Source organism: Heteronotia binoei, chromosome 2 (assembly GCF_032191835.1).
Source record: "Heteronotia binoei isolate CCM8104 ecotype False Entrance Well chromosome 2, APGP_CSIRO_Hbin_v1, whole genome shotgun sequence".
In the NCBI taxonomy this organism is placed as follows: Eukaryota; Metazoa; Chordata; class Lepidosauria; order Squamata; family Gekkonidae; genus Heteronotia; species Heteronotia binoei.
In genome coordinates this window covers 6,920,678-6,940,828 of record NC_083224.1, presented here as the reverse complement: position 1 = coordinate 6,940,828, position 20,151 = coordinate 6,920,678, and the positions used below count along the sequence as shown (strand labels likewise).

The 20,151-nt window shown below is 55.8% G+C and overlaps 1 protein-coding gene across 1 annotated transcript in view; it reads right to left on the bottom strand.

The window, feature by feature from the left end:
* NOL4L (nucleolar protein 4 like) overlaps positions 1–18,568 on the bottom strand; it is a 245,452-nt gene extending 226,884 nt beyond the window's left edge. The window contains exon 1 of the mRNA XM_060230527.1: positions 18,280–18,568. The gene's annotated coding sequence lies outside the window, so the exon portion shown is untranslated. The remainder of the gene's footprint in view (positions 1–18,279) is intronic.
* Between the last annotated feature and the right edge of the window lie 1,583 nt (positions 18,569–20,151).

Sequence of the window (20,151 nt, the reverse complement as noted above, 5' to 3'; positions counted from 1 at the left end):
CAAACATTTCCCTCCCCCCCACTTTCTGATGACCCTGAAGTGGGGGAGGGCCTCCAACCCAGGGGATCCCCTGCCCCCACCTGGGGATTGGCAACCCTAGAAGTCCAAGGTTCCAATGCAGAGACAGGCAATGGGAAAACCACCTTTGGCCCTTCCTTGGATGGCCCAGGCTAGCCCAATTTTGTCAGACTGCGGAAAATAAGCGGGGCTGACCCTGGTTAGCCAGTTTGGTGTGGTGGTTCAGTGTGCAGACTCTAAAACCGAGATTGATTCCCCACTCCTCCACCTGCACCTGCTGGAATGGCCTTGGGTCAGCCGTAGCTCTCGTAGGGGTTGTCCTTGAAAGGGCAGCTTCCGGGAGAGCTCTCTCAGCCCCACCCACCTCACAGGGTGTCTGTTGTGGGGGAGGAAGAGAAAGGAGATTGTGAGTCGCTCTGAGCCTCTGTCCTTGAAAGAGCAGCTTCCAGGAGAGCTCTCTCAGCCCCACCCACCTCACAGGGTGTCTGTTGTGGGGGAGGAAGGGAAACAAGATTGTGAGTCACTCTGAGACTCTGTCCTTGAAAGGGCAGCTTCTGGGAGAGCTCTCTCAGCCCCACCCACCTCACAGGGTGTCTGTTGTAGGGGAGGGAGGGAAAGGAGATTGTAGGCCACTCTGAGACTCTGTCCTTGAAAGAGCAGCCTCCAGGAGAGCTCTCTCAGCCCCACCCACCTCACAGGGTGTTTGTTGTGGGGGAAGAAGGTAAAGGAGATTGTGAGCTCCTCTGAGACTCTGAGATTTAGAGTGAAGGGTGGGATATAAATCCAATATCATCATCTTTTTCTTCTAAGCAGGGTTGGCTCCATTAGGACATGGATGGGAGACCACCAAGGGTTGCTACACAGAGGTAAGAAATAGCAAACCACCACCGTTCATTCATCGCTTGCCTTGAAAACCCAATGAGGGTTGCCGGAACTTAGCTGTAACTAGACAGTGCTCTCCACCACCACAGTCTTGCTAGAGAATCATCAGATCACCTCCTCCTCTCCTTGTTTAGCATTTTTTATTTTAGTTTTGGACAGGAGTAGAATTCTAGCCGGAGCTTCTTTGCATATTAGGCTGCACCCCCTCCCCCCATCCCGATGTAGCCAATCCTCCAAGAGCTTACAAGGCTCTTTTCTGTAAGCTCTCGGAGAATTGGCTACATCGGGGGCGGGGGGGTGCAGCCTAATAGGCAAAGGAGCTCTGGCTAGAATTCATAGAATCATAGAGTTGGAAGGGACCTCTAGTCCAACCCCCTGCACAATGCAGGAAACTCACAAACGCCTCCCCCTAAATTCACAGGATCTTCATTGCTGTCAGATGGCCATCTAGCCTCTGTTGAAAAACCTCCAAGGAAGGAGAACCCACCACCTCCCGAGGAAGCCTGTTCCACTGAGGAATCGCTCTAACCCTCAGGAAGTTAGGGTTTGTAGAATCTTTCGGGCTCAAGTGGCGTGAAAGTTTTTCTTCCAGACGTTTCGTTCTCAGCTGCGGAGAACATCCTCAGTGGCGTTGCAGCCGGAGCAGGCGCTCTGACCTTCTTGGCTGCTGTGCATTGAGTGAGGCCAGGGCTGCTGGAGAGCTGCTATTTCTAGGCTGGAGGGGGTGTGGTGAGAGGGCAATTGGTTTGTGAATGTACCCATTGTTGGGTGGGGCTTCCTGGAAGGGTGGCGATAAGGAAACTGGCTGTGGAATGTGACCATAAGTTCAGAAAGTTCTTCCTAATGTTGAACCGGAAACTCTTTGCATTTAATTTCAACCCCTTGGTTCTGGTCCTACCTTCTGGGGCTACAGAAAACAATTCCACACCCTCCTCTAGAGGACAGCCCTTCAAGGACTTGAAGATGGTGATCCTATCACGTCTCAGCCGCCTCCTCTCCAGGCTAAACATGCCCAGCTCCTTCAGCCTTTCTTCATAGAATCCTAGAGTTGGAAGGGACCTCCAGGGTCATCTAGTCCAACCCCCTGCACACTGCAGGAAATTCACAAACGCCTCCCCCTAAATTCACAGGATCTTCATTGCTGTCAGATGGCCATCTAGTCTCTGTTGAAAAACCTCCAAGGAAGGAGAGCCCAACACCTCCCAAAGAGGAAGCCTGTTCCACTGAGGAATCGCTCTAACGGTCAGGAGGTTCTTCCTCACGTTAAGCTGCAGTGAATTCCGCAAGAGGCCATTTGAGCAAAAGCACCTGCGATTTGAACTCAAAACCACCCAGTAAAGAAGGGCCTTGTGGGACCTTTTATTTCGACTTGCCTTTAGTTAACTACAGTATAGGTAGATGCCCCACTTTGCTAAATGTAATGGTACTAACACCAGCACCAAAAATTGTTTTTAATTATTTTAAACTGTTTTAAATTGTCTTAAACTGTTAATTGATAACGACTGTTCATTTTAATTGTTTGCTTATTGTTCTATTGTTTGGGATGGATTGCTGTTAGCCGCCCTGAGCCTGCTTCGGCGGGGAGGGTGGGATATAAATGCGAGGAATAAATAAATAAATGCACTTCTGAGCTTAAGGTGATCCCCGTTGTAAACCCCCCAAATCCCCAGGCACCTGGTTAAGAAGAAGAAGAAGAAGATATTGGATTTATATCCCGCCCTCCACTCCGAAGAGTCTCAGAGCGGCTCACAATCTCCTTTACCTTCCTCCCCCACAACAGACACCCTGTGAGGTAGATGAAGATATTGGATTTATATCCCGCCCTCCACTCCGAAGAGTCTGAGAGAGGCTCACAATCTCCTTTACCTTCCTCCCCCACAACAGACACCCTGTGAGTTAGATGAAGATATTGGATTTATATCCCGCCCTCCACTCCGAAGAGTCTCAGAGCGGCTCACAATCTCCTTTCCCTTCCTCCCCCACAACAGACACCCTGTGAGGTAGATGAAGATATTAGATTTATATCCCGCCCTCCACTCCGAAGAGTCTCAGAGTGGCTCACAATCTCCTTTCCCTTTCTCCCCCACAACAGACACCCTGTGAGGTAGATGAAGATAGTGGATTTATATCCCACCCTCCACTCCGAAGAGTCTCAGAGCGGCTCACAATCTCCTTTACCTTCCTCCCCCACAATAGACACCCTCTCAGAGCTGTTCCTCTCAAGAGAAGATGATTTTGGATTTATATCCCGCCCTATACTCTGAGTCTCAGAGCGGTCACAATCTCCTCTACCTTCCCCCACCCCCCCACGACAAAGACCCTGTGAGGTGGGTGGGGCTGAGAGTGCTTTTACAGCAGCTGCCCTTTCAAGGACAACCTCCGCCAGAGCTATGGCTGACCCAAGGCCATTCCAGCAGGTGCAAGTGGAGGAGTGGGGAATGAAACCCGGTTCTCCCAGATAAGAGTCCGCACACTTAACCACTACACCAAACTGGCTCTACACCAAACTGGTTAAGACTTGGATGGGAGACCACCAAGGAAGTCCAGGGTTGCTATGGAGACATAGGCAATGGGAAACCCACTCGGAACGACTCCTTGGTGTGTTCAATCCACTTGCGGAAAGGAGGGAAGAGGTTCTGATTCCCCGACCCATTGCTGTGTGTCCTTAATTGTTAACGGCGGCGTGGCCTTCTACCATTTCATTTTGCTGCCGATATTAAAAGTGCCGTGAGTACTGAAAGCAGGGAGCTGGAGGAGAACTTTACAGATACGGCGCGCACTGCCAAACGAACCAATCAAGTTTTAGATCAGGGGTGGCCGAACTGTGGCTCGGGAGCCACATGTGGCTCTTTCACACATATTGTGTGGGTCTCCAGGCCCCCACAGCTGGTTTGGAGAAGACATAATTAAAGTTACTTTCTTTCCACCTCTTCCTCCCCTCATCTGTTTGCTTTTTTCCCCCCAGTTTTCTTTCCACCTTCCTTCTTTCCTTGCAGCTCTCAAACATCTGACAATCATGTCTTGCAGCTCTCAAACATCTGACATTCATCTCTTGTGGCTTTCAAACATCTGATGTTCATCCTGAGAGCCAGTTCGGTGTATTGGTTAAGTGAGCGGACTCTTATCTGGGAAAACCGGGTTTGATTCCCCACTCCTCCACTTGCAGCTACTGGAATGGCCTTGGGTCAGCCAGAGCTCTGGCAGAGGTTGTCCTTGAAAGGGCAGTTGCTGTGAGAGCCCTCTCAGCCCCACCCACCTCACAGGGTGTGTGTTGTGAGGGGAGGAAGGTAAAGGAGATGGTGAGCCACTCTGAGACGCTGTCCTTGAAAGGGCAACTTCTGGGAGAGCTCTCTCAGCCCCACCCACCTCACAGGGTGTCTGTTGTGGGGGAGGAAGGGAAAGGAGATTATAGGCCACTCTGAGACTTTGTCCTTGAAAGGGTAGCTTCTGGGAGAGCTCTCTCAGCCCCACCCACCTCACAGGGTGTGTGTTGTGAGGGGAGGAAGGTAAAGGAGATTGCGAGCCGCTCTGAGACTCTGTCCTTGAAAGGGCAGGTTCTGGGAGAGCTCTCTCAGCCCCACCCAGCTCACAGGGTGTCTGTTGTGGGAGAGGAAGGGAAAGGAGATTGTGAGCCACTCTGAGACTCTGTCCTTGAAAGGGCAGCTTCTGGGAGAGCTCTCTCAGCCCCACCCACCTCAAAGGGTGTCTGTTGTGGGGGAGGAAGGGAAAGGAGATTGTAGGCCACTCTGAGACTTTGTCCTTGAAAGGGTAGCTTCTGGGAGAGCTCTCTCAGCCCCACCCACCTCACAGGGTGTCTGTTGTGGGGGAGGAAGATAAAGGAGATTGTGAGCTGCTCTGAGATTCGGAGTGGAGGGCGGGATATAAATCCAATATCTTCTTCTTCTCCTTCTCCTCCTCTCGTGGCTCTCAGACATCTGACATCTATTCCATGGGGCTCTTCCGTTAAGCAAGTTTGGCCACCCCTGTTTTAGATCAAATGGAGCCTGAACCCGCCCTAGAGGCTGAAATGACTCCTGTGGCTAGCGTGCTTGGGTCCCATTGTGAGAACTCAAGAGTCACTGGGAAAGACAATAAGAAGAAGAAGATATTGGATTTATATCCCGCCCTCCACTCCGAAGAGTCTCAGAGTGGCTCACAATCTCCTTTCCCTTCCTCCCCCACAACAGGCATCCTGTGAGGTAGATGAAGAGATTGGATCTATATCCCGCCCTCCACTCCGAAGAGTCTCAGAGCGGCTCACAATCTCCTTTCCCTTCCTCCCCCACAACAGGCACCCAACAGGTGGGGCTGAGAGAGCTCTCCCAGAAGCTGCCCTTTCAAGGACAACTCTGCGAGAGCTGTGGCTGACCCAAGGCCATTCCAGCAGGTGCAAGGGGAGGAGTGGGGAATCAAACCCGGTTCTCCCAGATAGGAGAGCTATGGCTGACCCACGGCCATTCCAGCAGCTGCAAGTGGAGGAGTGGGGAATCAAACCCGGTTCTCTGAGATAAGAGAGCTCTGGCTGACCCAAGGCCATTCCAGCAGCTGCAAGTGGAGGAGTGGGGAATCAAACCCGGTTCTCTGAGATAAGAGAGCTCTGGCTGACCCAAGGCCATTCTAGCAGCTGCAAGAGGAGGAGTGGGGAATCAAGCCCGGTTCTCCCAGATAAGAGTTCGCACACTTCACCACTACACCAGACCGGCTCTCCAATAAGGCTACAAAAAATAGCAGGCAGCAGGAAAAACAGGAAAAGGCCAAAGGACGTGGATTGACAATCAAGGAAACCATGGCCAACCATTTGCAAGACCTGAGCCAGGATCTTAACCATGGGAACATTAATTCACAGGGACATCATGGGTCATAGAATCATATTTGAAGGGACCCCCCCAGGGTCATCTAGTCCAACCCCCTGCACGATGCAGGGAACTCACAAACACCTCCCCCTAAATTCACTGGATCAGCATTGCTGTCAGAGGGCCATCTAGCATCGGTTGAAAAACCTCCAAGGAAGGAGAGCCCACCACCTCCCGACGAAGCCTGTTCCACTGAGGAACCGCTCTGTAAAAAGTCTTCCGAATGTTGAGTCGGAAACTCTTCTGATTTTATTTCAACCCACTGGTTCTGGTCCTACCTTCTGGGACAACCCCCCAAAAAATTCTGCACCATCCTCTATACGACAGTCCTTCAAGTACTTGAAGATGGTGATCCTATCACCTCTCAGCCGCCTCCTCTCCAGGCTAAACATGCCCAGCTCCTTCAACCTTTCTCTAATAGGACTTGGTCTCCAGACCCCTCACCATCTTCGTCGCCCTCCTCTGGACCCGTTCCAGCTTGTCTATACCCTTCTTAAAATGTGGTGCCCAAAACTGAACACAAGACTCCAGGTGAGGTCTTACCATTGGTTCTGGTCCTACCATCTAGGGCCACAGAAAACAATTCAACACCCTCCTCTATAGGACAGCCCTTCAAGGACTTGAAGATGGTGATCCTATCACCTCTCAGCCGCCTCCTCTCCAGGCTAAAGGGATCTTCATTGCTGTCAGATGACCATTTAGCCTGTTGAAAAACCTCCAAGGAAGGAGAGCCCACCACCTCCTGAGTTCTTCTTAATGTTGAGCTGGAAACTCTTTTGATTTAATTTCAACCCATTGGTTCTGGTCTGACCTTCTGGGGCCACAGAAAACAATTCCACACCATTCTCTACAGGACAGCCCTTCAAGTACTTGAAGATGGTGACAAAATCACCTCTCAGCCGCCTCCTCTCCAGGCTAAACATGCCCAGCTCCTTCAACCTTTCCCTCATAGGACTTGGTCTCCAGACCCCTCACCATCTTCGTCGCCCTCCTCTGGACCCGTTCCAGCTTGTCTAGATCCTTCTCAGAATGCGGTGCCCAAAACTGAACACAAGACTCCAGGTGAGGTCTTACCAGAGCAGAGTAAAGCGATACCATCACTTTACATGATCTGGATGCTAGACTTCTGTTGATGCAGCCCAAAACTGCATTTGCCTTGTCGGACCGGGCCAGGTGCATCGTAAAATGTAACGCCAGGTAGCGGAAATATAAACTTTACAGAGGACACAAACGCAATTAAGGGGTTTTTTTAAAAAAGAACTCCTAAAATAAAATATGCTTAAAGTATAGCATTCTTGCAATATTGTGGTCAGTATCAAAGCAACTCTCTCTCTCTCCCCCCTCCATCCTCCCCAAGAGGGGAGCCTCAGCCAATGGAGAAAACAGAGGCTTTACTGTGTACCTCCTGTGCTATTGAGAAACCCTGGCAGAGCAAACTGCAATGCAGAAAGAAGACAGAGACAGGGAGAAGGCAGGAAGCAGATTTGCTTGCGGCCAGATAGGAGCTCTCGGCGGGCCTGATCCGGCCCACAGGCCGCATGTTTCACACCTCTGGGGAATCAAGTGATTATAACAAATAAGACAGGCAGTATGGCAGAGTGGTTAGGGGAGCAGGGGCTCAGCGGCAGAGTCTTTGCTTGGCACGCAGAAGGTCCCGCATTCTTCCTCCATTTCTCACAATGTAAGCACTCACAGGCATTCAATGAAATTAATGACCAGTACGCTTGGAAGAGATAAAAGGAAGTCTTTCTTCACCCAAAGAGTAATTAACACATGGAACTCGCTGCTGCAAGACAGACAGCTTCAAGAGAGGACTGGATAAATATATGGAGCAGAGGTCCATGAGTGGCCGTTAGCCACAAGGTATAAAGGGAACACTCTGGGTCAGCAATGCTCTGTAGTCTTGATGCTTGGGGGGGGGTAACAAGGGTTCCGGGGTCTGACCCTGCTGGTGGACCTCCTGATGGCCCCTGGGTTTTGACCACTGTGTGAGACAGAGTATTGGACTGGATGGACTATTGGCCTGATCGAAGATGGCTTCTCTTATGCTCTGATGTCTGGAGCAGTGACGCTCTGTATTCTTGGTGCTTGGGGGGCAGCAGTGGGAGGGCTTCTAGTGTCCAGGCCCCACTGGTGGACCTAATGGCACTTGGGGCTTTTGGCCACTGTGTGACACAGAGAGTTGGACTGGAGGGGCCATTGGCCTGATCCAACATGGCTTCTCTTATGTTCTTATGCGACACAGAGTGTTGGACTGGAAGGGCCACTGGCCTGATCCAACAGGGCTTCTCTTATGTTCTTATGTGACTCAGAGTGTTGGACTGGATGGACCATTGGCCTGATCCAACAGGGCTTCTCTTCTGTTCTTATGTGACACAGAGTGTTGGACTGGATGGACCACTGGCCTGATCCAACATGACTTCTCTTGTGTTCTTATGTGACACAGAGTGTTGGACAGAGTGTTGGACTGGATGGGCCACTGGCCTGATCCAACAGGGCTTCTCTTATGTTCTTATGTGACACAGAGTGTTGGACTGGATGGGCCACTGGCCTGATCCAACATGGCTTCTTTTATGTTCTTATGTGACACAGAGTGTTGGACTGGATGGGCCACTGGCCTGATCCAACAGGGCTTCTCTTATGTTCTTATGTGACTCAGAGTGTTGGACTGGATGGGCCACTGGCCTGATCCAACAGGGCTTCTCTTATGTTCTTATGTGACACAGAGTGTTGGACTGGATGGGCCACTGGCCTGATCCAACAGGGCTTCTCTTCTGTTCTTATGTGACACAGAGTGTTGGACTGGAGGGGCCATTGGCCTGATCCAACAGGGCTTCTCTTATGTTCTTATGTCTGGCGCAGTGATGCTCTGTTTTCTTGGGGCTTGAGGGGCAACTGTGGGAGGCCTTCTGGAGTTCTGGCCCCGCTGGTGGATCTCCTAACATTCCCTGGGTTTTGGCCACCGTGTGACAACAGAGCGTCAGACCGGATGGGCCACTGGCCTGATCCAACATAGCTTTTCCTTTTGCTCTTGAAGACATGAGGTGCCCTCCTTCTGAATCAGACCCTCGGGTCCAACAAGGCCGGTTTCGTCGGCTCAGTCGGGCACCAGTCCTCCCAGCGGGAGGCATTTCACAGCACCGACTACAGGAGTGGAACAGCGAAAGGATCTTATTCACTGGAGCCGCCAAGACTCAGCCTGGGACCTTCCGCGTGCCAAGCAGATGCTCTGCCCCTGAGCCCCAGCCCCTCCCCACCCGAAACGGCAGACACAGCCCCGGCCGGCTGGGCTGGCTGGCCGGCCCGCCCTATTCTCCAACAGCACGGCCATCTGCTGCCCCCAGCGCCCGCCCAGCCAGCCGTCGGCTTGCGTTCCAATCCACCTGAAGCCAATGGGGCCCCCTTGGACGGATTTGGGGGGGGGAGAGGAGGAGGGGAAAGTTAGGCCAGGACAAACAAGAGCCGCCCTGCAGACTCCCATCAAATACATGTTTGCTGCCGGGCAGGCGCCTGAAGCCAAACCCAGCGCCCTCCTCCTCCGGCGTGGAAGTCAAGAATCAGAGCTGTCATTCGCAAAGGGAAGATCTTATCCTCGCCTGGTGCCCTCCGCGCATTCCTTCGGTCCCCTGCTCTCTCTCCCCAGGACCTCTCTCTTGACAACCTGCAGACGCCCGAGCAGCCAGTGCACTCCCCCCCCCCTTGGCAGCCCCGCCTGAATTTCAGCCCCTTTGTCTGCAAACCCCCCCCCCCCCCACAAACCCAAGGACATTCACTCGGGATGCCCGGCAGCGGCACTGCCCTTTCCCCTCCCGCAGTGACAGGCGAATGGGCAAACGCGGCGCAACCCCAGAGCAAATTGGCAGCTGTCACAAAGCGGGGAGGGGAGGGGGGAGAGAGGGAGGAGAGCAGGGCAGAGCCCAGCCGCCAGCCTGGCTTGACAGACTCCATGGCAACCCTCCGTGCCAGACTCCCATCCCCGCTACTAATTGGCAGGGCTAATTGCCCCAGTTAGCAACGTCCCAGCAGCGCTTTTTGCCCTCGGCGAAGGCCCCCCTGCCCGTGCGCACACGCCCAAGCAAAAGGCAGACCAGGCCGCACCCCCCCCCCCAGCAACAGGTCACAGAGCGGGTCGCCCCATAGCCACCGTCCAGAAGCAAGGTCATGCTGGACCAAAAAGGCTTTCGGCGAAAAGGGTGGGACGTGACGGAAAAAAAGGGAGGCAGAGTCGAGCCTGGCAGCATATCAGGGCGGATCAAAATCTTGCAACCCGAACCAAGGAGAGAATGTAAGAGAAGCCATGTTGGATCAGGCCAGTGGCCCCTCCAGTCCAAAACTCTGTGTCACAGAAGAACATAAGAGAAGCCCTGTTGGATCAGGCCAATGGCCCCTCGAGTCCAACACTCTGTGTCACATAAGAACATAAGAGAATCCCTGTTGGATCAGGCCAATGGCCCATCCAGTCCAACACTCTGTGTCACATAAGAACATAAGAGAAGCCCTGTGGGATCAGGCCAGTGGCCCCTCCAGTCCAACACTCTGTGTCACATAAGAACATAAGAGAAGCCCTGTTGGATCAGGCCAATGGCCCCTCCAGTCCAACACTCTGTGTCACATAAGAACATAAGAGAAGCCCTGTTGGATCAGACCAGTGGCCCCTCCAGTCCAACACTCTGTGTCGCATAAGAACATAAGAGAAGCCATATTGGATCAGGCCAATGGCCCATTCAGTCCAACACTCTGTGTCACATAAGAACATAAGAGAAGCCCTGTTGGATCAGGCCAATGGCCCCTCCAGTCCAACACTCTGTGTCACATAAGAACATAAGAGAAGCCCTGTTGGATCAGACCAGTGGCCCCTCCAGTCCAACACTCTGTGTCGCATAAGAACATAAGAGAAGCCATATTGGATCAGGCCAATGGCCCATTCAGTCCAACACTCTGTGTCACATAAGAACATAAGAGAAGCCCTGTTGGATCAGGCCAATGGCCCATCCAGTCCAACACTCTGTGTCACATAAGAACATAAAAGAAGCCCTGTTGGATCAGGCCAGTGGCCCCTCCAGTCCAACACTCTGTGTCAAATGAGAACATAAGAGAAGCCCTGTTGGATCAGGCCAGTGGCCCCTCCAGTCCAACACTCTGTGTCACATAAGAACATAAAAGAAGCCCTGTTGGATCAGGCCAGTGGCCCCTCCAGTCCAACACTCTGTGTCACATGAGAACATAAGAGAAGCTGTGTTGGATCAGGCCAGTGGCCCCTCCAGTCCAACACTCTGTGTCACATAAGAACATAAGAGAAGCCCTGTTGGATCAGGCCAGTGGCCCATTCAATCCAACACTCTGTGTCACATAAGAGAAGCCGTGTTGGATCAGGCCAGTGGCCCCTCCAGTCCAACACTCTGTGTCGCATAAGAACATAAGAGAAGCCATGTTGGATCAGGCCAATGGCCCCTCCAGTCCAACACTCTGTGTCGCATAAGAACATAAGAGAAGCCATGTTGGATCAGGCCAGTGGCCCATCCAGTTCAACACTATGTGTCACATAAGAACATGAGAAGCCATGTTGGATCAGGCCAATGGCCCCTCCAGTCCAATACTCTGTGTCACATCAGAGCATAAGAGAAGCCCTGTTGGATCAGGCCAGTGGCCCATTCAGTCCAACACTCTGTGTCACATAAGAACATAAGAGAAGCCATGTTGGATCAGGCCAATTGCCCATTCAGTCCAACACTCTGTGTCACAGAAGAACATAAGAGAAGCCCTGTTGGATCAGGCCAATGGCCCCTCCAGTCCAACACTCTGTGTCACATAAGAACATAAGAGAAGCCCTGTTGGATCAGACCAGTGGCCCCTCCAGTCCAACACTCTGTGTCGCATAAGAACATAAGAGAAGCCATGTTGGATCAGGCCAATGGCCCATTCAGTCCAACACTCTGTGTCACATAAGAACATAAGAGAAGCCCTGTTGGATCAGGCCAATGGCCCATCCAGTCCAACACTCTGTGTCACATAAGAACATAAAAGAAGCCCTGTTGGATCAGGCCAGTGGCCCCTCCAGTCCAACACTCTGTGTCACATGAGAACATAAGAGAAGCCCTGTTGGATCAGGCCAGTGGCCCCTCCAGTCCAACACTCTGTGTCACATAAGAACATAAAAGAAGCCCTGTTGGATCAGGCCAGTGGCCCATCCAGTCCAACACTCTGTGTCACATGAGAACATAAGAGAAGCTGTGTTGGATCAGGCCAGTGGCCCCTCCAGTCCAACACTCTGTGTCACATAAGAACATAAGAGAAGCCCTGTTGGATCAGGCCAGTGGCCCATTCAATCCAACACTCTGTGTCACATAAGAGAAGCCGTGTTGGATCAGGCCAGTGGCCCCTCCAGTCCAACACTCTGTGTCGCATAAGAACATAAGAGAAGCCATGTTGGATCAGGCCAATGGCCCATTCAGTCCAACACTCTGTGTCACATAAGAACATAAGAGAAGCCATGTTGGATCAGGCCAGTGGCCCATCCAGTTCAACACTATGTGTCACATAAGAACATGAGAAGCCATGTTGGATCAGGCCAATGGCCCCTCCAGTCCAATACTCTGTGTCACATCAGAGCATAAGAGAAGCCCTGTTGGATCAGGCCAGTGGCCCATTCAGTCCAACACTCTGTGTCACATAAGAGAAGCCATGTTGGATCAGGCCAATTGCCCATTCAGTCCAACACTCTGTGTCACAGAAGAACATAAGAGAAGCCCTGTTGGATCAGGCCAATGGCCCATCCAGTCCAACACTCTGTGTCACATAAGAGAAGGCATGTTGGATCATGCCAGTGGTCCATCCAGTCCAACACTCTGTGTCACATAAGAACATAAGAGAAGCCCTGTTGGATCAGGCCAATGGCCCCTCCAGTCCAACACTCTGTGTCACATAAGAACATAAGAGAAGCCCTGTTGGATCAGGCCAATGGCCCCTCCAGTCCAACACTCTGTTCCACATAAGAACATAAGAGAAGCCCTGTTGGATCATGCCAGTGGCCCCTCCAGTCCAACACTCTGTGTCACATAAGAACATAAGAGAAGCCATGTTGGATCAGGCCAATGGCCCATTCTGTCCAACACTTTGTGTCACATAAGAGAAGCCATGTTGGATCAGTCCAGTGGCCCCTCCAGTCCAACACTCTGTGTCACACAGTGGCCAAAAACCCAGGCGCCATCAGTAGGTCCACCAGTGGGGCCAGGACACTAGAAGCCCTCCCACTGTGTCCCTCCAAGCACCAAGAATACAGAGCATCCCTGCCCCAGACAGAGAGTTCCACCTATACCTTGTGAACATAAGAACATATGAGAAGCCATGTTTGATCAGGCCAAAAAAAACCAGGTGCCATCAGGAGGCCCATCAGTGGGGCCAGGATACTAGAAGCTCTCCCACTGTGCCCCCACAGCATTTGCCCCAGATATAAGAACATAAGAGAAGCCATGATGGAACAGGCCAGTGGCCCCTCCAGTCCAACACTCTGTGTCACATAAGAACATAAGAGAAGCCATGATGGATCAGGCCAGTGGCCCATCCAGTTCAACACTCTGTGTCACAGAGTGGCCAAATAAACCAGGTTCCATCAGGAGGTCTATTAGTGGGGCCAGGACACTGGAAGCCCTCCCACTGCTGCCCCCCCAGGCACCAAGAATCCAGAGCATCACTGCCCCAGACAGAGAGTTCCATCAATACCTTGTGGCTAAGAGCCCCTGATGGACCTCTGCTCCAGATGTTGATCCAATCCCCTTTTGAAGCTGTCAAGAGAATTCAGCACCAGGAAGAATATGCTTCCATCACCCGGGGAGGGGGGGGGGTTTCTCCAACAGCACGACCAACACCAAGTTCCCATTAACCACCCACACTGCCTCGGGTCACACAAGATACTGCGCTGGAAACAGGCAAGCCACGTTAAGCCCCTAGATGCTCTCGCATCTTTCCGCCACAACCACACACACAAGAGGAGACTTGCGGGGGGGTTAAGATAATAAACACACCCTCTCTGAACTTCCGTCTGTCTGTGCTATAAAGAGGATACCTTTGGAGCCAAGTCGGGAAGGGGGGGGGGCACAGAATAGCGAGAGAAGCACTTCTAACCATCTGGAACTCCTGGAGATTTGGAGACGCAGCCCTGGGGCGAGGTGGGCATTGGGGGGTGGGGTGCAATTTCAGGGGCGCTGACTGATATGACCCTTAGAGGGCACAATCTGTTGGGAGAGTTTTCCTCTGGGCATACCTCACAGAAACCGGGCGTAGGCCGGAGACTTGGTTTGTTAGCCAAGGCACCTGGTTTCTGGGGTACTGTGTGACACATAGCATTGGACTGGATGGGCCACTGACCTGATCCAACATGGCTTCTCTTATGTTATCACTTGCCCTAGACATAAGAATATAAAAGAAGCCACGATGGATCAGGCCAATGGCCCCTCCAGTCCAACACTCTGTGTCACATAAGAACATAAGAGAAGCCATGATGGATCACAGCAATGGCCTCTCCAGTCAAACACACTGTGTCACATAAGAAAATAAAAGAAGCCATGTTGGATCAGGCCAAAGGCCCATCCGGCCCAACACTCTGTGTCACACAGTGGCCAGGAAAACCCAGGTGCCATCAGGAGGTCCACTAGTGGGCCCAGAACACTAGAAGCCCTCCCACTGTGCCCACCCAGCACCAAGAATACAAAGCATCACTTGCCCCAGACCTAAGAACATAAAAGAAGCCATGTTGGATCAGGCCGATGGCCAATCGAGTCTAACACTGTGGCACGCAGTGGCCAAAAAACCCAGGTGCCATCCAGAGGAAAATCAGTGGGGCCAGAACTCCTGAAACCCTCTCACAGTGCCCCCCCCAAGCACCAAGAATACAGATTATCACTTGCCCCAGACATAAGAGAAGCCCTGTTGGATCAGGCCAATGACCCCTCCAGTCTAACACTCTGTGTCACACAGTGGCAAAAAAAACCCAGGTGCCATCAGGGGGGGCCCAGGACACTAGAAGTCCTCCCCCACACCCAAAATACAGAGTATCACTGCCCCAGACATAAGAACAAGAACATAAGAGAAGCCATGTTGGATCAGGCCAAAGGCCCATCCAGCCCAACACTCTGTGTCACATAAGAACATAAGAGAAGCCCTGTTGGATCAGGCCAGTGGCCCCTCCAGCCCAACACTCTGTCACACAATGGCCAGAAAAACCAGGCACCATCAGGAGGTCCACCAGTGGGGCCAGGGCACTAGAAGCCCTCCACTGTGCCCCCCAGCACCAAAAATACAGAGCATCACTTGCCCTGGATATAAAAACAAAAGAGAAGCCAAGTTGGATCAAGACACCGTCCCCTCCAGTCTGAAGCAGTGATGCTCTGTTTTCTTGAGCCTTGTGGGGGGGGGGGGGACAGTTGGAGGGTTTCTTGTGCCCTAGCCCCGCCGGTGGACCCCTGATAGCCCCTGGGTTTTGGCCACTGTGTGACACAGAGTGTTGGACGGGATGGGTCAGTAGCCTGATCCAACATGTCTTCTCTTATGTTCTCCTCCCAACCCCCACGGGCACCGAAAGCATCCCGGGACAACCAGCCCCCTCAGTATGACTACTTCAAGGGAAATGGCTTTCCCCCCCCCCCCCGTGTTTGAAAATTTTTATTGGTTTTCAAAAAATTACGAGGGAACGGGTAAGAGGGGGAAAAAAAGAATAAGGTTACCATTGTCAATACCACAAAAATCCAGCCTGCGTGTAATATGCTTTCTTAAGGTGCAAATACTGTCACATTTTATTATCTCTTTACATTAAGTCATCAACATCTGGGCAATATGTTTTAGTGACTGGAGGCTTTTGTTACGTGCCCTCCACCTTTTGCAACGCCAGGCATGCCGAGATCCCGAGCTGAGCGGCGAACGCCCAAGGGAAACCTAACCCCTCTTCCAAGGAAGCACAAATATTGGGAGAAAGGGACACGGGGTGCCATTTGGGCAGCAAAGAAACCAGTCTGGTTGCTTTTAAAAAACAGAGACGGCAGGCCTATTTACGGAGGGGGGCGGGCTATTTGGATGTGACTCTCCCCTCTGCAAGGCATCCCTTTCCGTTCCCTTTGCTCGCAGGTGAGGAAATTGCTGAGAATCAGAGAGAGAGAGAAAGAGCGGCTGTCCCTACAGAGACTTCTTGGGGGGCGGGGGGCCTGGCTGTGGTTGTTGACTGAGAGGTGTGTCGGGCGCCACTCCTGTCTCTACCTGCTTCCCCCCCCCCTCCCGTCCTGCCACACACGGACGGACCAGCCCATGCAAACTCGGGAGACCCTGCGCCATCCCCAAAAGACAAGGCGGCCAGAAAGGATCTGCGTGTGTGCCTGTGTGAGCGCCTAGCACATGACACAACCAGGCGGGAGGGGGGGGGGGAAGGAAGACAGGGGCTGTCTGGGTCTCCGGAGAGGGAGTCTTGTTCAACCCTCCCGGGCAGACTCCGGAACAGCTCAGCAGGAGGGGGGGGGGGGGGGTTAGCAGGGACAGGAAAAGACCGGTTGGGGTTTGCTGCTTGGAGGGGGGGGGGGTCGCCCCTCTCCAGCCACCCAGCCTTGCATTGATTTGCAGCCTCAATATTAAACTCCCTGCTTGCTGGGGGGGGGGGAGAGAAAAGGCTTGTTCTCCCTTCACCCCTCCCCCCTCTGAGAAAAGAGGGCAGCAGAACTGTGCCCCGCAGACGGGCAGCCCGGGATGGTTGGCACGGCCCCTTGCTTCCTGCAAACCCCCCCCCCAAAACCCAGCTCTCACGCCTCCGCCCAGGGCAGCAGCTAGCTGGGAGAAGAGAGGGGGGGGGCGTGTTAAATAAATAAGTGCGCCTCCCCTGCTCCTCCAGTGGCAGACACTTTGCTTCCCCCCCCCTCCGAACGCTCGCCCTGCCCACCCCAAGCAGCAAAGGCTGAGCTCAGCCAGTGCCTCCTTCCCAGGGAGGGGCGGGGTGGGGGGGAAGGAAAGACACACAAGTGCACTTCTCCCCCCCCCCCCTGCCCCCTCCCCCGGCCAGGCTACCACGGCCAATTGTCTGCCAAGCGCGCCCAATCTCTCCTGGGCAGATGGTGGAAGGGACCAGGGGGGAGGTTGGAGGGGGAGAGAGAGAGAGAGAGATGCTGGCTAGAGGGAGAGAAGCCTGCCCAACCCCACCCTGGCACAGCCAGCTGAGCAAAGGAGGAGGAGGAGGAGAAGGAGAGGGAGGGAGGGGAACCGGGGGGGGGGGGGCGCGCGCTGGAAGAGAGGCTGCATGCAAATCGCTCCATGCACAAGGCAGTTCTTCCCGCCGCCGCCCCCCGCGCTCCTCGTCGCCCCCGCTTGCAGCAAGCTGGAAGTTTCAACGCTGGGGACTGGGAAGAGGGGCGGGGGGGGGGGAGGTTGGGGAAGCCAGCAGGCCCGCCTGGGAACAATGAGCCCCGGGGCGGCGCGCGGAGGGGGGGGGGGGAGCGTGGAGCTGCAGGCTGGCCTCCCCAGCCGCCCGGGCAGCGAACAATGAGCGCCTCTGCTTTGCCAAGCCGGCCGGGGCAGGCGCTGGCTCGGCGGGACAGGCCGAGGAGAGGGAGTGGAGGAGAGGAGAGAGAGAGAGACGCCCGCCCAGGCCGGCCCGGGCGGCGGCTGCTGCTGCTGCTGCTGCTGCCTTCTCTCCACCGCCACCGCCAGCCCTCCGGCGCTGCCCTTGGCCGCCCCCGGCCGGGCAGAAGAGGAGGAGGAGGGCAGGGAGGCGGCCGCGGGGGAGAGCGCAGCCCGCCTCGCTTGCCCCTCCTGGCGGGGGAAGGCGGCGGCGGAGGAGGAGGCGGCGCGGGACGGGAAGCAGGTGGAGAGGGGAGAAGGCAGCCAGCCAGTCCTCCAGGCCGGTGCGGCTCGCCGCTTCCCGGGACGGCGCGGGTGGGCGGGACGGCGCGCCCCCCCCCAAAAAAAAACGTGGAGGCGCGGCGGGGAGCGCGCAATGGAGAGGGGGGAGAGCCCCGCCGGACAGTCGGCCTTTGCTCCCCCCCTCCCCAGCTCCAGGAAGTGGGGCATCTGCGGGTCGGGGGAGGGGGGGAGGGAGGGAGGCTGCCGCGTCCCCCCACCCCGGCTGCTGGGTCTCCCCCCCCCCTCCCCGGCTGCTGGTTCCCCACCAAAGTGACCTCCCGCCGCGCTCGGCGAAAGGCGCGCGTTTTGGAGAGGGGCGCGCAAGGCAAGGCACCGGGGGACGGGGGGGGGCGCTTCCCTCGCGTCCCGCCAGCGCCGGCCCAAGGGGGCGTCGGGTTCTCTCCCTCGCCGGGCAGCCCCTTCCCCTCTCCACCCCGCAAATGACCTCCCGCTCGGGCGAGGGAGGGAGGGAGAGGGAGGCGGGGAAGGGGAAAGGCGAAGGGGGCGCGGCTGCAGCGCCGGGCATGGCTCCCTTCGCCTTGCGCGCCCCTCGCCATGCGCCAGCCACGGGGCAGCGCCCGGCAGCCTGGGGCAATGCGGTGGGGAGGGAGGGCCAGACACACAGACACACACAGAGACGCGGCCGCACACTCACCGTCCCGGTCTTCACGGGCACATAGACCACCCCTTGCCCATCTTGGCGGCGGCGGCCGCTTCGCGCGTCCCGTTGCCCAGGCGGAAGCCCTTGGAGCGCACCCAGAACTGGAACTTGCCTTTCTCGCCGCCGCCGCCTCCTCCTCCGGCCGCCGCCGCTCCCCCCTGCAGCACCTCGGCGATGCGCTGGTACTTGCTCCGGGTCACCGTCTTGGTCTTGGCCGAGTCGCCGTAGGTGCGCAGGCACCAGTCCCGGAACTGGCGGCCCCAGCTCGCTGTCCCCGGGCCGGCTCGCCGCCGAGCGGAGCAGCAGGGCGGCCGGCGGCTTCGGCATGGCTGGCGGGAGCCCCTGTCCCGGCCCGGGCGAGCGGCAGGGAAGGCGGGGAGCGGCAGAGCGAGCGAGAGAGAGCGAGCGCGGCGCCCTGCCTGGCGCGGCGGAGGCGAGCAGGGGAGCGAGGCAGGTGGGCGGGCGGCGAGGGAGAGACGGAGCGAGGGAGGGAGGAGCCCGGCTGGCCGGCAGGGCAGGGCAGGGGCCGGGACGGGCGCGCGGCTCAGCGCGAAGAAGGGGCGGGGCGGCGCCTCTTGCAGCGGACGGCGGCTGGGGCTGCTCGCCCGCCCGCCCGCCCCCCTCGCCGCGGGATCCCACCTGTTAGAGCCGCCGCCGGCCTCTCCCCTCTGCGTGCGCCCCGGCCGCCTTCCACCCTTTCAGGGACTGGGCGGGGGCGGCGCCCCGGGGCCAGAGCAGGCCGGGCCGCCGCCAGGGGCGCTCGGAGGCCGGGCCGGCTGCGGAAAGGCCCCCCGCTGGCTTGCCTAGGGCTTTTGCACGGCCGCCAGGGGGCCTGGCTGGGGAGCTTTTTTGGCGCCGCCTTGCCCCGGCCTGCACGTGGCGCTGGAAAGGCCTCGTGCAGCAAAGCCGGGGCCGCAGCTTCTGGGCAGTGGGGGCCGCGGGTCGGTCCCCTTCTCTCCCCCCCACCAGCCAACAGCCGGCTCCCAATCTCCTATATCTTCTCCCCCCACAACAGACACCCTGTGAGGTGGGTGGGGCTGAGAGAGCTCCCACAGCAGCTGCTCTTTCAAGGACAGAGTCGCAGAGCGGCTCACAATCTCCTTTCTCTTCCTCCCCCAACAACAACACCCTGTGAGGCGGGTGGGGCTGAGAGGGCTCCGACAGCAGCTGCTCTTTCAAGGACAGAGCGGCTCACAATCTCCTTTATCTTCCTCCCCCACAACGGACACCCTGTGAGGTGGGTGGGGCTGAGAGGGCTCCCACAGCAGCTGCTCTTTCAAGGACAAAGTCGCAGAGCGGCTCACAATCTCCTTTCTCTTCCTCCCCCGCAACGGACACCCTGTGAGGTGGGTGGGGCTGAGAGAGCTCCCACAGCAGCTGCTCTTTCAAGGACAGAGTCGCAGAGCGGCTCACAATCTCCTTTCTCTTCCTCCCCCGCAACGGACACCCTGTGAGGTGGGTGGGGCTGAGAGGGCTCCCACAGCAGCTGCTCTTTCAAGGACAGAGTCTCAGAGCAGCTCACAATCTCCTTTCTCTTCCTCCTCCACAACGGACACCCTGTGAGGTGGGTGGGGCTGAGAGAGCTCCCACAGCAGCTGCTCTTTCAAGGACAGAGTCTCAGAGCAGCTCACAATCTCCTTTATCTTCCTCCCCCACAACAGACACCCTGTGAGGTGGGTGGAGTGAGAGGGCTCCGGCAGCAGCTGCTCTTTCAAGGACAGAGTCTCAGAGCGGCTCACAATCTCCTTTATCTTCCTCCCCCACAACGGACACCCTGTGAGGTGGGTGGGGCTGAGAGGGCTCCGACAGCAGCTGCTCTTTCAAAGACAGAGTCTCAGAGCGGCTCACAATCTCCTTTCTCTTCCT